Here is a 14,532-nt window from a genome sequence, read left to right as displayed (position 1 = left end):
TTATCACTGTGAATTCCTGGAACTCTCTGGCTGTGATTGGTCGGGGCTGATCTGTCACAATCACAGCACTCATTTCCCTTTTCTTGGAAGTCCTCATTGTGGTTTGAGCAGCACATTGCAGACATATGGTAGACCTCAGCACCCCAGGATGTAGAAGGGGGGTCAGGGCAACCAGTACAAAAGTACCAAAGCTGAGGTTCCCTCCATTGAGGAAAAATGACACTTCAGGAGCCTGTTTATTATTATTGTCTGTAGCCCTGAACACAACCTGATTTGCTCTTATACCCTCTCACTTCCTATACCTCTTCTACTAAGTACTGGTCATCTGCCATCGTTCGATGTGAACCCCTCCCATGTGTTGTCATTCCACATTCCGGTCTCACTCCCCCTCATCTGATCATTTCTAATGACTGCAACATTCGCTTTTACTGCAATTGTTATTTTTTTTTTATTCCATTTTAACGGAAGAGAAATATTACAATCCTGCCACACGCATCACCAGGATCAGACATTGTGACCAACCGACCGATCGACCGACCGATCGACCACATACACAGCTCTCCTCCAACACTCCGAGATGGGAAATTATCCAAATCTACAAGCGATTCAGGAAGTAATGAGGAAACTGAAAGGTGGTTTCCAGGTCCTTGGATGACCTCAATACATGGCCACATACTATAGAGTAGGGTTAGGGTAGGGGATAGGGTTTGAAGGTCAGGGTTAGATTTAGGGAAATGATATCATTGTATGGTCACATATGTGGCCCCCAGAAACCTTCATAGGAAGTGGTGGTGAGTTGATGTTTATGTACAGGAAGCAGAGAGGAGAATACCAGGTTCCTGGATGACCTCAATTCATGGCCACTTACTTTAGGGGTACATTAGGGTAAGGAATAGGGTTAGAACAGGGGTGGGCAAACTTTTTGACTCGAGGGCAGCAATGGGTTCATATATTGGACCCGGGGGCCAGACCAAGATGCAGATATGCCAGCGTGCCCCCTTTCAATGCAGATATGCCAGGGGGCCACCTTTCAATGCAGATATGCCAGGGGGCCCCCTTTCAATGCAGATATGCCAGGGGGCCCCCTTTAAATGCAGATATGCCAGGGCACCCTTTCAGTGCAGATATGCCAGTGTGCCCCCTTTCAATGCAGATATGCTAGCGTGCCCCCTTTCAATGCAGATATGCCAGGGGGCCCCCTTTCCATGCAGATATGCCAGGGCCCCCTTTTAATGCAGATATGCCAGAATGCCCCCTCTCAATGCAGATATGCCAGGGGGCCCCCTTTCAATGCAGATATGCCAGGGCCCCCTTTTAATGCAGATATGCCAGCATGCCCCCTCTCAATGCAGATATGCCAGGGCCCCCTTTTAATGCAGATATGCCAGCGTGCCCCCTTTCAATGCAGATATGCCAGGGGGCCCCCTTTCAATGCAGATATGCCAGGGCCCCCTTTTAATGCAGATATGCCAGCGTGCCCCCTTTCAATGCAGATATGCCAGGGGGCCCCCTTTCAGTGAAGATATGCCAGCGTGCCCCCTTTCAATGCAGATATGCCAGCCCCCCCCCCGCGAGACCAGTCCTCCCGCCTCCTCCTCGGCCAATGGCATGGGGTTTGCCTTTCGGCCAATCAGGAAGCGGGAGGACCCTGATTGGCCAGGAGGAGGATCCGTGTGACAATAGCGAATTTTCATTCGCTATTGTCATACAATGGGCGGGCTCGGGGAGCACTGCTCTGTGCGCCCCGGCTGCCACTGCCGAATTGGGCGGCCCGGTACCATTTGATCCACGGTACCGGTCCGCGGCCCGGGGGTTGGGGAACACTGCACGCTCCGCGGTCCGGATTAAAAGGTCCGCCAGGCCGTATACGGCCTGCGGGCAGTAGTTTGCCCATTCCTGGGTTAGAAGGTCAGGGTTAGAGTTAGGGAAATTATACCATTGTATGGTTACATGTATGGGTATTCATAAGCATTCATATGAAGTGGGTCTCCACAAGAAGCAGGGAGAGGATCTCCAGGTTCCTGGATGACCTCAATTCATGGCCACTTACCTTAGGGCTAGGTCAGAGTAATTGATAGCGTTAGGGAAATGGTACAATTGTATGGTCACAGATGTGGCCCCCTATAAGGCTTCATGTGTTTGTACAGGAAGCAGGGAGAGGATGACCTCAATTCATGGGCACTTACCTTAACGTTGAATCAGGGTAATGGATAGGAATAGGATAATGATACCATTGTATGGTCACTTGTGTTGGCCTCCATAAGCCTTCATATGAAGTGGTGGTGAGAGTTGATGTTTGTGGGTCTCTACAGGAAGCAGAGAGGGGATTTCCATGTGTCTGGATGACCTAAAATCATGTCCACTTACCTTAGGGTCAGGTCAGGGTATGGGGTAGGGTTAGAAGGTCAGGATTAGGGTTAGGGAAATGATACCATTGTATGGTCACAGGTGTGGCCCCTATAAGCCTTCATATGAAGTGGTGGTGAGAGTTGATGTTTGTGGGTCTCTACAGGAAGCAGAGAGGGGATTTTCATGTGTCTGGATGACCTAAAATCATGTCCACTTACCTTAGGGTCAGGTCAGGGTATGGGGTAGGGTTAGAAGGTCAGGGTTAGGGTTAGGGAAATTATACCATTGTATGGTCACAGGTGTGGCCCCTATAAGCCTTCATATGAAGTGGTGGTGAGAGTTGATGTTTGTGGGTCTCTACAGGAAGCAGAGAGGGGATTTCCATGTCCCTGGACGGCCCCTAGTCATGGCCACATACCTTAGGGTTAGGTCAGGGTATAGGGTAGGGTTAGAAGGTCAGGATTAGGTTTAGGGAAATGACACCATTGTATGGTCACACGTGGGGCCCCTATAAGCCCTTATATGAAGTGGTGGTGAGAGTTTATGTTTTTGGGTTTTGTAAAAGAAGCAAAAAGAGATCTTTCAGGTCCTTGGACAACCTCGATTCATGGTCACTTACCTTAGGATTACGTTAGGGTAAGGGATAGTGTTAAGGTAATGATACTATTGTTTGGTCACAGGTGTTGGCACCTATAAGACTAGAAAGTGGTGGTCAGAGTTTATAGGCAGTAGTCGTGAGAGTTGATGTTTTTTGGTTCTGTATGGGAAGTAGGGAGGAGATTTTTAGGTCCCTGGGTGTCCTCAATTCACCGCCACTTACTTTAGGGTTGGAGGATAGGGTTAGAGGGTTGTGCTATGGTAGGGATAGGGTTAGGGTAAGGGATAGGGTTAAAGAGTTGGGTTAGGGTAAGGGATAGAGTTAGGAGTTGGGTTAGGGTAAGAGATAGGGTTAGAGGCTCTAGGTAGAGTAAGGGATAGGGTTAGAGGGTCAGGTTAGGGATAGGGTTAGAGGGTTGGGTTAGGGTAGAAGATAGGGTTAGAGGGTTGGGTTAGGGTAAGGGATAGGGTTAGAGGGTCGGGTTAGGGTAAGGTATAGGGTTAGAGGGATGGGTTAGGGTAAGGGATAGGGTTAGAGGGTTGGGTTAGGGTAGGAGATAGGGTTAGAGGGTTGGGTTAGGGTAGGAGATAGGGTTAGAGGGACAGGTTAGCATAAGGGATAGGGTTAGAGGGTCGGGTTAGGGTAAGGGATAGGGTTAGAGGGTCGGGTTAGGGTAGAAGATAGGGTTAGAGGGTTGGGTTAGGGTAGGAGATAGGGTTAGAGGGACAGGTTAGCATAAGGGATAGGGTTAGAGGGTCGGGTTAGGGTAAGGGATAGGGTTAGAGGGTTGGGTTAAGTTAAGGGATAGGGTTAGAGGGTCGGGTTAGGGTAAGTGATAGGGTTAGAGGGTCGGGTTTGGGTAAGGAATAGGGTTAGAGGGTCGGGTTAGGGATAGGGTTAGAGGGTTGGATTAGGGTAGGGGATAGGGTTAGAGGGTCAGGTTTGGGTAAGGGATAGGGTTAGAGGGTCAGGGTAAGGGATAGGGTTAGAGGGTTGGGTTAGGGTAGGAGATAGGGTTAGAGGGTTGGGTTAGGGTAAGGGATAGGGTTAGAGGGTCGGGTTAGGGTAAGGGATAGGGTTAGAGGGTGGGGTTAGGGTAAGGGATAGGGTTAGAGGGTTGGGTTAGGGTAAGGGATAGGGTTATCGGGTCGGGTTAGGGTAAGGGATAGGGTTAGAGGGTTGGGTTAGGGTAGGAGATAGGGTTAGAGGGTCAGGTTAGGGTAAGGGATAGGGTTAGAGGGTTGGATTAGGGTAGGGGATAGGGTTAGAGGGTCGGGTTAGGGTAAGGGATAGGGTTAGAGGGTCGGTTAGGGTAAGGGATAGGGTTAGAGGGTTGGATTAGGGTAGGGGATAGGGTTAGATGGTCAGGTTAGCATAAGGGATAGGGTTAGAGGGTTAGGGTTGGGATAATGGTACTATTGTATGGTCACATATGTGGGCCCTATGTGGCTTCATATGAAGTGATGATATGTTGATGTTTTTAAGCATGGCCACTTCCAGCCACATAAGATGCCCCTTCCCCTCCGGACGGTCATGTATGTCAGGGATTGGCTGCTTTCCTTTCAGTCCTCCAGGAGTAGCCAATCAGCCTTCAGCAGTGTTATCAATAAGGAGCAATTGCTGATCACAGGCTCCATACACAATAAGATCTTCTATCAATCCATACATCCATAGTCTGCCGCATCCATTGCTGTTCAGTGCGGCCTCTTATTCCCTCCGTGTGTGGGGGGGTCAGGTCATTACATTTCTGTGGGTGAGGGGGAATCACTTGCACACTGGGGATAGTTTTCCAGCGTGCCGGCTGATCTTTGTAATGTCGGCAGAGTAGTGGCCTCCATGGCATTGTTTCAGGCTTCCAACTGCTTGGATGTTGCAAGCTAATGTAATTTACATCTCAAAAACATGCATTGTACCTTTTTTTTTGGGGGGGGGGCATGATGGCAGCTCATTGGTTACTCACTTGGCATAGAAGAGCACAGAATTTGGGATGTCCAGTATGCTGGGCGCACTTTTTTATCTATAGAGAGAAAAGATTTTAGCACTTTGTTCTCCACAGCCTCCTCGGACCTCCATGGATGTACAGAGCGATCCTCCACAGCCAGGCCATCTGATTGTTCCATCTCTCCTGCATAGTGGTAGGCAGGCAGCCTCAGCCTTGATATAGGTCAGTTTTAGCCATATTAAATCTCTGAGGAGCGATTTACGAGTCATGGAAATGAGGGTTCAGCGCCGGCATCCTTGCTGTGAGTGAGGTATGGGGGTGAGGCTGGTTGGCTCACAGGCTGCTGATAACAATAACCAGTGCGTCCTTATGGACAGTTCTCTACCTGATACACTACAATACCAAAAGTATTGGGACGCCGGCCTTTACACACATGAACTTTAATGGCATCCCAGTCTTAGTCCGTAGGGTTCAATGGGGTCCCAGTCTTTGTCCATAGGGTTCAATGGAGTCCCAGTCTATGTCCATAGGGTTCAATGGAGTCCCAGTCTTTGTCCGTAAGGTTCAATGGGGTCCCAGTCTTTGTCCATAGGGTTCAATGGGGTCCCAGTCTTAGTCCGTAAGGTTCAATGGGGTCCCAGTCTTTGTCCATAGGGTTCAATGGAGTCCCAGTCTTTGTCCATAGGGTTCAATGGGGTCCCAGTCTATGTCCATAGGGTTCAATGGGGTCCCAGTCTTTGTCCATAGGGTTCAATGGGGTCCCAGTCTTTGTCCATAGGGTTCAATGGGGTCCCAGTCTTAGTCCATAGGGTTCAATGGGGTCCCAGTCTTAGTCCATAGGGTTCAATGGGGTCCCAGTCTTTGTCCATAGGGTTCAATGGGGTTCCAGTCTATGTCCATTAGGGTTCAATGGGGTCCCAGTCTTTGTCCATAGGGTTCAATGGGGTCCCAGTCTTTGTCCATAGGTTTCAATGGGGTCCCAGTCTATGTCCATTAGGGTTCAATGGGGTCCCAGTCTTTGTCCATAGGGTTCAATGGGGTCCCAGTCTTTGTCCATAGGGTTCAATGGGGTCCCAGTCTTTGTCCATAGGGTTCAATGGGGTCCCAGTCTTAGTCCATAGGGTTCAATGGGGTCCCAGCCTTAGTCCATAGGGTTCAATGGGGTCCCAGTCTTTGTCCATAGGGTTCAATGGGGTCCCAGTCTTTGTCCATAGGGTTCAATGGGGTCCCAGTCTTAGTCCATAGGGTTCAATGGGGTCCCAGCCTTAGCCCATAGGGTTCAATGGGGTCCCAGTCTTTGTCCATAGGGTTCAATGGGGTCCCAGTCTTTGTCCATAGGGTTCAATGGGGTCCCAGTCTTAGTCCATAGGGTTCAATGGGGTCCCAGTTTTAGTCCATAGGGTTCAATGGGGTCCCAGTCTTAGTCCGTAAGGTTCAATATTGAGTTGGCTCCGCCCTTTGCAGCTATAACAGCTTCAACTCTTCTGGGAAGGCCGTCCACAAGGTTTAGGAGTGTCTATGGGAATGTTTCACCATTCTTCCAGAAGGGCATTTGTGAGGTCAGGCACTGATGTTGGACGAGACCTTATCCCAAAGGTGTTCTATTGGGTTGAGTTGCAGACCAGTCAAGTTCCTCCACCCCAAACTCACTCATCCATGTCTTTATGGACCTTGCTTTGTGCACTGGTCCAAATCATTTGGTGGAGGGGGGATTATGGTGTGGGGTTGTTTTTCAGGGGTTGGGTTTGGCCCCTTAGTTCTGGTGAAGAGAACTCTTAAGGCGTCAGCATACCAAGATATTTTGGACAATTTCATGCTCCCAACTTTGTGGGAGGAGTTTGGGGATGGCCCCTCCCTGTTCCAACATGACTGCGCACCAGTGCACAAAGCAAGGTCCATAAAGACATGGATGAGCCAGTTTGGGGTGGAGGAACTTGATTGGCCTGCACAGAGTCCTGACCTCAACCCGATAGAACACCTTTGGGATGAATTAAATTGGAGAATGTGAGCCAGGCCTTCTTGTCCAACATCAGTGCCTGACCTCACAAATGTGCTTCTGGAAGAATGGTGAAACATTCCCATAGACACTCCTAAACCTTGTGGACGGCCTTCCCAGAAGAGTTGAAGCTGTTATAGCTGCAAAGTGTGGGCCAACCCAATATTGAACCCTACGGACTAAGACTGGGGGGTCATTACAGTTCATGTGTGTGTAAAGGCCGGCGTCCCAATACTTTTGGTAATATAGAGTATAACAATGAAGGATGAGTGTGCGGAGAGCCATGGCACACCAGGGTTACACAATACGACTCCTCATCCGAGGGCCCAATGAAAGCTCTGAGGGCCACACGTGGTTGGCGGGGACCCATGTGGAAATCTGGGAGTTGTGCCGTCACCGGTGGCGCTTCCTCTTCCTCTCCAGAAATAGAATTGTTGTGTAAGAGAAGTGAGACCACACTGTGCAGCTGCTGAGTCGGCACTTCCCAAACCTTGCACAACCCGAGCGTCACAGAGGGAGGGGGGAGGGGGGGTTCTGGGAAGAAATGTCACCTGACTTCCAACCTCAGGCCTCTCCGCACTACCATGTCTCCTGGCTTCTTCTCCAAACCTTCACCCCATTGTGATCCCATCATTTCTAATAACCTTCCACTGCTCATTGTGTACAACCCTCCAGAAGGTAGAAAATACTCTGCTCCTGGCTGCTCTATACCCTTCTCATTACACCACCCCTGTGATCTCACACCTCCAACATGACCCTCCATAAGGTAGTTTGGCAGCGCCCCACCAGGGTGGCAGGTTGGGGGCTCCGGGGGGGGGGGGGGTGGGTTCTTAATTATCAGGAAACTGGCTCTTTAGTTTCCTCCTTGTTTAGAAAAATCCGTGTTGGGATCCGGAGCCCCGAGATTTCTTGGCTATCCAGGTGGGATGAACTCTCCAGTCCTGGGTCCAGGTTTTGTGAACAGCCAGTACACTGATTGGTCCGGTGTGTGCAGACAGTTTTGTAGCAACCTGACCATGGTTCTGGGCTCCACCCTCCCACAGAGTCCAGGTGTGCAAGGGAGGAGCCAGAGGTGTGCAAGGGAGGAGCCACAGGAGGGCAAGGGAGGAGCCAGAGGTGTGCTAGAGAGGAACCATAGGTGTGCAAGGGAGGAGCCAGAGGTGTGCAAGGGAGGAAACAGAAGTGTGCAAGGGAGGAGCCAGAGGAGTGCAAGGGAGGAACCAGAGGTGTGCAAGAGAGGAACCATAGGTGTGCAAGGGAGGAGCCAGAGGTGTGCAAGGGAGGAGCCACAGGAGGGCAAGGGAGGAGCCAGAGGTGTGCTAGAGAGGAACCATAGGTGTGCAAGGGAGGAGCCAGAGGTGTGCAAGGGAGGAAACAGAAGTGTGCAAGGGAGGAGCCAGAGGAGTGCAAGGGAGGAACCAGAGGTGTGCAAGAGAGGAACCATAGGTGTGCAAGGGAGGAGCCAGAGGTGTGCAAGGGAGGAAACAGAAGTGTGCAAGGGAGGAGCCAGAGGAGTGCAAGGGAGGAACCAGAGGTGTGCAAGAGAGGAGCCAAAGGTGTGCAAGGGAGGAGCCAGAGGAGTGCAAGGGAGGAGCCAGAGGAGTGCAAGGGAGGAACCAGAGGTGTGCTAGAGAGGAGCCAAAGGTGTGCAAGGGAGGAGCCAGAGGTGTGCAAGGGAGGAGCCACAGGAGTGCAAGGGAGAAGCCAGAGGAGTGCAAGGGAGGAAACAGAAGTGTGCAAGGGAGGAGCCAGAGGTGTGCAAGGGAGGAGTCAGAGGAGTGCAAGGGAGGAGCCAGAGGTGTGCATGGGAGGAGTCAGAGGAGTGCAAGGGAGGAGCCAGATGTGTGCAAGGGAGAAGCCAGAGGAGTGCAAGAGAGGAGCCAGAGGTGTGCAAGGGAGGAGCCAGAGGAGTGCAAGGGAGGAGCCAGAGGAGTGCAAGGGAGGAACCAGAGGTGTGCTAGAGAGGAGCCAAAGGTGTGCAAGGGAGGAGCCAGAGGTGTGCAAGGGAGGAGCCACAGGAGTGCAAGGGAGAAGCCAGAGGAGTGCAAGGGAGGAAACAGAAGTGTGCAAGGGAGGAGCCAGAGGTGTGCAAGGGAGGAGTCAGAGGAGTGCAAGGGAGGAGCCAGATTTGTGCATGGGAGGAGCCAGAGGAGTGCAAGGGAGGAGCCAGAGGTGTGCAAGGGAGGAGTCAGAGGAGTGCAAGGGAGGAGCCAGAGGTGTGCATGGGAGGAGTCAGAGGAGTGCAAGGGAGGAGCCAGATGTGTGCAAGGGAGAAGCCAGAGGAGTGCAAGAGAGGAGCCAGAGGTGTGCAAGGGAGGAGCCAGAGGAGTGCAAGGGAGGAGCCAGAGGAGTGCAAGGGAGGAACCAGAGGTGTGCTAGAGAGGAGCCAAAGGTGTGCAAGGGAGGAGCCAGAGGTGTGCAAGGGAGGAAACAGAAGTGTGCAAGGGAGGAGCCAGAGGAGTGCAAGGGAGGAACCAGAGGTGTGCAAGAGAGGAACCATAGGTGTGCAAGGGAGGAGCCAGAGGTGTGCAAGGGAGGAGCCACAGGAGGGCAAGGGAGGAGCCAGAGGTGTGCTAGAGAGGAACCATAGGTGTGCAAGGGAGGAGCCAGAGGTGTGCAAGGGAGGAAACAGAAGTGTGCAAGGGAGGAGCCAGAGGAGTGCAAGGGAGGAACCAGAGGTGTGCAAGAGAGGAACCATAGGTGTGCAAGGGAGGAGCCAGAGGTGTGCAAGGGAGGAAACAGAAGTGTGCAAGGGAGGAGCCAGAGGAGTGCAAGGGAGGAACCAGAGGTGTGCAAGAGAGGAGCCAAAGGTGTGCAAGGGAGGAGCCAGAGGAGTGCAAGGGAGGAGCCAGAGGAGTGCAAGGGAGGAACCAGAGGTGTGCTAGAGAGGAGCCAAAGGTGTGCAAGGGAGGAGCCAGAGGTGTGCAAGGGAGGAGCCACAGGAGTGCAAGGGAGAAGCCAGAGGAGTGCAAGGGAGGAAACAGAAGTGTGCAAGGGAGGAGCCAGAGGTGTGCAAGGGAGGAGTCAGAGGAGTGCAAGGGAGGAGCCAGAGGTGTGCATGGGAGGAGTCAGAGGAGTGCAAGGGAGGAGCCAGATGTGTGCAAGGGAGAAGCCAGAGGAGTGCAAGAGAGGAGCCAGAGGTGTGCAAGGGAGGAGCCAGAGGAGTGCAAGGGAGGAGCCAGAGGAGTGCAAGGGAGGAACCAGAGGTGTGCTAGAGAGGAGCCAAAGGTGTGCAAGGGAGGAGCCAGAGGTGTGCAAGGGAGGAGCCACAGGAGTGCAAGGGAGAAGCCAGAGGAGTGCAAGGGAGGAAACAGAAGTGTGCAAGGGAGGAGCCAGAGGTGTGCAAGGGAGGAGTCAGAGGAGTGCAAGGGAGGAGCCAGATTTGTGCATGGGAGGAGCCAGAGGAGTGCAAGGGAGGAGCGAGAGGAGTGCATGGGAGGAGCCGGAGGAGTGCAAGGGAGGAGCCAGAGGTATGCAAGGGAGGAGCCAGAGGAGTTAATGTCTGCATTGGAATAGGAGGGTCAGAGCAGCGAGGGGCGGCTATCTATGTGGAGGGGGTAGGCAGGGGAGGAGATGGAGGAGGGGGGACGGTCTGATCAGCACTGCGGTGGGTGAAGTCAGGAGGTGGCATATTTAATTTTCCATGTTAACCTCTTCACCTCCAGAAGATTTACCCCCCTTAATGACCAGGCCATTTTTTGAGATACGGCACTGCGGTACTTTAACGGACAATTGCGCGGTCGTGCGACGCTGTACCCAAATACAATTGATGTCCTTTTTTCCCCACAAACAGAGATTTCTATTGGTGATATTTGATCACCTCTGCGATTTTTACTTTTTGCGCTATAAATAAACAGCGACAATTCTGAAAATAAATAAATAAATAAATAAATAAATACATTACAATCAAATTTCTTCATCAGTTTATTCCAATCTGTATTCTGCTACATAAAATCTCACTGAGTGTATATTTATTGGTTTGCGTCTACAAACTATGGGATATTTTTATGGAATTTTATTTTTTTACCAGTAATGTCGGCGATCGATTTTTAGTGGGACTGCGACATTGCGGAGACCAATGAAACACTAAATGACACTTTTTTTGGGGACCAGTGACACCAATACAGAGATCAGTGCTAAAAATATGCACTCTCCCTGTACTAATGACCTTGGCAGGGAAGGGGTTAACACCAGCGGTGATCAAAGAGGTAAATGTGTGCCTAGGGAGTGCTTTCTAACTGTGGGGGAGGTACTTTGGCTGTGAGAAGACAGAGATCTGTGTTTCTGCTTAGCAGGATCACAGCCTTCCCTACTAGCAGACCGTCGTTCTGCCTCTCTTGTGTATGATCCGGACCCGCTGATTGGCTCCCGCTGTGTCCAATCATGTGTGTGCACGCCCCAGACCTGGAAGAGCGAAGTCACTTACCTGTATGTGATTTTGCGCAGGAGAGCCGCCGCCCCCCAGTATATATAGGGGGGACGGTCAGTAAGTGGGTGATGGTGAAGCCCCCAGTATGGGAAATCCATGGTTGACTCTTTGCTGGGCCAACAATCCCTGACATGGAAATATTCGGCATGCTTTGTTCTCACTAGAGGGCGCTACACGTGAGATAGACAACCCTGAACTCTACGGTAGAAAATACTCTGCACCTGACAGTGGTCACCTAGAGCCCAGGACGAACATGCCAAATTGCGCCCCCTCCTTCCAGTACAAATCCACCCCCCCTGCTGAAATCCCCCCCCCCCCCCAGCACAAATCTTTGCCTCCCCAGCTCAAATCATTTCATTCCTCTTATGCCCCCAGCACAAATCCACCCCCCCCCAAAAAAGAATTCCCCCTCCTAGTACAAATTCTCTACCCTTCAAATTTTCCCTCCAAGCACAGATCCCCCCCCCCCCAAAAAAAAAAAAATTCCCCCCTCCTAGTACAAATTCTCTACCCTTCAAATTTTCCCTCCAAGCACAGATCCCCCCCCCCCGCCCCAGCACATATCCCCTCCCCCCCAAAAAAAAAAATTCCCCCCTCCTAGTACAAATTCTCTACCCTTCAAATTTTCCCTCCAAGCACAGATCCCCCCCCCCCCCCAAAAAAAAAAAATTCCCCCCTCCTAGTACAAATTCTCTACCCTTCAAATTTTCCCTCCAAGCACAAATCCCCCCACCCAAAATTCCCCTCATAGCACGAATACCCCCAATCCCTGCTAGCACAGATGCACCCCCCCCCCCCCAAAAAAAAATAAAAATCTCCTCCAAGCATAAATCCCCTCAAATCATCACTCCTAGCACCCCCCCCCCCCCCCCAATGTACCCTCCATGAACAATTCTTATCAAATGCAGCCCCACAAATTCCCCCTCCCAAAACAAATCCCCTCTCTTCAACTTCCTTGTGGTGCCCCCCCCCCCCCCTCCCCCGCCTCACATGATACCACAGTGCCCAGGGCAGCTGTCCCCCCTGCCAGGGGCTTAACTACAGGGGTTGCAGGGGTTGCGATTGCTACCGGGCCCCATGCTCCAGGGGGCCCGGTAGCAAACCAGTGGGTGAACTTCCAGGATTGCAAAGGTCACCCTTGCGACCGGGCCCTGGCATTGCACCACTGTGGGGAGGCCTCAAGATTGCAGGAAGGGGGCCCACTGCAGAACTTGTGAAAGAATCCTGCTGCGGGACCGTAATAAAAGGCCATGCAACGAGTGTAAAGAGCCCCAGGATTAGAGGGAAGAGCCCTGGGCTTGAAGGGAAGGGCCCCGGCCAGGGGTCTGGGGGGGCCCTTCATGGTTTCTTGCATCGGGGCCCTGAAGGCTCTAGTTACGCCTCTGCCTCCTGCCCACCCCTTGTCCCGGCCTCCCTTCTGATTACACCCCCACTGGGATATCACACCTCAAACATGACTCCCATAAGGTAGAAAATGCTCTGCTCCTGGCCGCTCTCCTGTCCTGATTCCACTCCCTTATACCAGGGCTGTAGAGTATATATATATATCTGTATACCTCCTCAGTATATATATCTGTATACCTCCTCAGTATATATATCTGTATACCTCCTCAGTATATATATCTGTATACCTCCTCAGTATATATATATCTGTATACCTCCTCAGTATATATATATGTATACCTCCTCAGTATATATATCTGTATACCTCCTCAGTATATATATCTGTATACCTCCTCAGTATATATATCTGTATACCTCCTCAGTATATATATATCTGTATACCTCCTCAGTATATATATATCTGTATACCTCCTCAGTATATATATATGTATACCTCCTCAGTATATATATCTGTATACCTCCTCAGTATATATATCTGTATACCTCCTCAGTATATATATCTGTATACCTCCTCAGTATATATATCTGTATACCTCCTCAGTATATATATATCTGTATACCTCCTCAGTATATATATCTGTATACCTCCTCAGTATATATATCTGTATACCTCCTCAGTATATATATATCTGTATACCTCCTCAGTATATATATCTGTATACCTCCTCAGTATATATATCTGTATACCTCCTCAGTATATATATCTGTATACCTCCTCAGTATATATATCTGTATACCTCCTCAGTATATATATATCTGTATACCTCCTCAGTATATATATATATGTATACCTCCTCAGTATATATATCTGTATACCTCCTCAGTATATATATCTGTATACCTCCTCAGTATATATATCTGTATACCTCCTCAGTATATATATATCTGTATACCTCCTCAGTATATATATATCTGTATACCTCCTCAGTATATATATCTGTATACCTCCTCAGTATATATATCTGTATACCTCCTCAGTATATATATCTGTATACCTCCTCAGTATATATATCTGTATACCTCCTCAGTATATATATCTGTATACCTCCTCAGTATATATATATCTGTATACCTCCTCAGTATATATATCTGTATACCTCCTCAGTATATATATATCTGTACACCTCCTCAGTATATATATCTGTATACCTCCTCAGTATATATATCTGTATACCTCCTCAGTATATATATCTGTATACCTCCTCAGTATATATATCTGTATACCTCCTCAGTATATATATCTGTATACCTCCTCAGTATATATATATCTGTATACCTCCTCAGTATATATATATGTATACCTCCTCAGTATATATATCTGTATACCTCCTCAGTATATATATCTGTATACCTCCTCAGTATATATATCTGTATACCTCCTCAGTATATATATATCTGTATACCTCCTCAGTATATATATATCTGTATACCTCCTCAGTATATATATATGTATACCTCCTCAGTATATATATCTGTATACCTCCTCAGTATATATATCTGTATACCTCCTCAGTATATATATCTGTATACCTCCTCAGTATATATATCTGTATACCTCCTCAGTATATATATCTGTATACCTCCTCAGTATATATATATCTGTATACCTCCTCAGTATATATATCTGTATACCTCCTCAGTATATATATATCTGTACACCTCCTCAGTATATATATCTGTATACCTCCTCAGTATATATATCTGTATACCTCCTCAGTATATATATCTGTATACCTCCTCAGTATATATATCTGTATACCTCCTCAGTATATATATCTGTACACCTCCTCAGTATATATATCTGTATACCTCCT

The 14,532-nt window shown here is 49.6% G+C and overlaps 1 protein-coding gene across 2 annotated transcripts in view; it reads left to right on the top strand.

Moving 5' to 3' along the window:
- The window catches only part of ADAP2 (ArfGAP with dual PH domains 2), an 82,611-nt gene that overhangs the window by 30,486 nt on the left and 37,593 nt on the right, over positions 1–14,532 (top strand). The gene's annotated exons all lie outside the window — the stretch shown is intronic.

The sequence above is a fragment of the Pelophylax lessonae genome, assembly GCF_965119305.1.
Source record: "Pelophylax lessonae genome assembly, chromosome: 11".
In the NCBI taxonomy this organism is placed as follows: domain Eukaryota; kingdom Metazoa; phylum Chordata; class Amphibia; order Anura; family Ranidae; genus Pelophylax; species Pelophylax lessonae.
Note: the sequence above shows the minus strand (reverse complement) of the source record. Positions and strands in the feature narration are given on the sequence as shown.